We start from the raw sequence: 2,009 nt of genomic DNA on the forward strand, positions 1-2,009 counted from the left end.
TCTGAGCATATTTCGAAGTTAAGGCTACTAGGAGGCCCTGCTAAGGGACCCAATGTGGGATGTGAAAGAGGGACATCAGGAAGACCTCCAAGATTTTTGTTCTGAGCCCCTGAAGACCGAAAGTGCTCATTTACTCATACAAAGATCTGAATCTTCTCACCAGGGATGTTTCTGATGTATTGCCCTCCCCCCACCCTAGCTCCACCTCCTGCCGGCTGGGTTAAGGCTGGCTTCTGAGTGACACCGCTTCAGACTTCGATCTTGGCCTCGCTTCTTTACAGTTGCTGCTCTCAGCCAGTTAATCCCAATTCCTTATTGGCAAAATGGGGATAATAACAGCACCTCCTTTACAGAGTTATATGAAGATCAAATGATACGATGTCTGGTGAGTACAGGGCACTGAATGGGTGTGAGGCAAAATTCCCATATCGTCATTAAGTTGTAATCATATGTATACATAGTTTTGTGACCTGCTCCTGTGCCCCAGGTTACCTTGTTGGCATTTCTCACGAGATGCCTTAAAAATATCTTTCAGGGGTGCCTGGGTGGCTCAGTTGGTTAAGAGTCCGAATTTGGCTCAGGTCATGATCTCACAGTTTGTGAGTTTGAGCCCTGCATCCGGCTCTCTGCTGTTAGTGCGGGGCTTACTTGGGATCCTCTGTCCCTCTCTCTCTGCCTCTCCTCACTCACACTCTCCCTCTCTCTTTCCCTATCAAAAATAAATAAATATTTAAAAAAGACATCTTTCAAAAATATTTGTATTGGCTACATGATATGTTATCATACAGATAAATATTTATTTAACCAGTTTTTTACTGTTGGATATTTTAGATTATGACTAACAGCTATTGGTAACTTTTGCACTGCTTCTGTTTTTTCTCTGTGTATTATAAACAACACTGAGGTAAAAATCCTAAAAACAGGGGCACCTGGGTGGCTCAGTCAGTGAAGCATCTGACTCTTGATCTCAGCTCAGGTCTTGATCTCAGGGTTGTGAGTTCAAGCCCCACACTGGGTGGGAAGCCTACTTAAAAATTTTTTCTAAAAACATACTTTGTTTATACTTCTCCAATTGTATCTTGAGGATATATTCCTAGAGGTGAAATTGCTGTGATAAAGAGTATGAACAGTTTTATGGCTTCTGAAATAGATAATAAATTAACCTCCAGGAAGAGTCTACCAAAACACATTCCTGTCAATACACCGTTAAAAAGTGACTGCTTCCCTGGCCCTTCCCCAAAACTGAGTCACCATTTATCAAACAAAACAAGGAAAGAAGAATATATTAGATTTTCCCCCAAATTGATTATGAAATGGAATACATTGTTTTAGTTCACATCTCTCTGCTCTCCAATGAGAGTGGAATTTAAAAATGTGATTATCAGTCATTTGTATTTTTTTTAAGTTAAAAAAAAATTTTTTTAATGTTTATTTTTATTTTTCAGAGAGACAGAGCACGAGCCAGGGAGGGGCAGACAGAGAGAGGGAGACACAGAATCTGAGCTGCTCAGAGCCCAATGCGGGGCTGGAACCCATGAACTGTGAGATCATGACCTGAGCTGAAGTCAGACATTCAACCAACGGAGCCACCTAAGTGCCTCTGTCATTTGTATTTTTTCTGCAAACTGTCCTTTATCCCTCTTTCTGTTGGCATACTCGAGTTTTGCTAAAGGAAGAGCTAGCTGTGTATTAAAACTAACAAGAATTCGTCTATTGAATTTGTTGCAAATATTCTTCCTGCTGTCTTTAAATTTTATACTGGGTTTTTATAACTTACAGGACATATACAGTCAGACCTCTTTTCCCTTCCTGAGAGATACGCTTCCAAAACGTTTTGGCATACCTGCTCAAATGCACCTGGGTTCCCAGCTTGATGGCCATCCTCTGCCCTAGCTTGATTCATGACCATCAGCAGGTGACATCTCTCAGGTCATAGCTTCCCTGCCTGTCAATGGGGGATAGACGTGGTTAGACCTCTGAGCTCCCTTCCAGCTCTGGCATTCTATGAT

The 2,009-nt window shown here is 41.8% G+C and overlaps 1 long non-coding RNA gene across 1 annotated transcript; it reads left to right on the plus strand.

Moving 5' to 3' along the window:
- The first annotated feature begins 269 nt into the window (after nucleotides 1-269).
- On the plus strand, nucleotides 270-1,718 carry LOC147584165 (uncharacterized). The gene is made up of 2 exons (XR_015251547.1): nucleotides 270-385; nucleotides 1,446-1,718. It is a non-coding gene; the product is annotated as an uncharacterized LOC147584165 (long non-coding RNA).
- Nucleotides 1,719-2,009: the final 291 nt, after the last annotated feature.

The sequence above is a fragment of the Puma concolor genome, chromosome A1 (assembly GCF_028749965.1).
Source record: "Puma concolor isolate L17-30 chromosome A1, mPumCon1.1.hap2, whole genome shotgun sequence".
Lineage (NCBI taxonomy): Eukaryota > Metazoa > Chordata > Mammalia > Carnivora > Felidae > Puma > Puma concolor.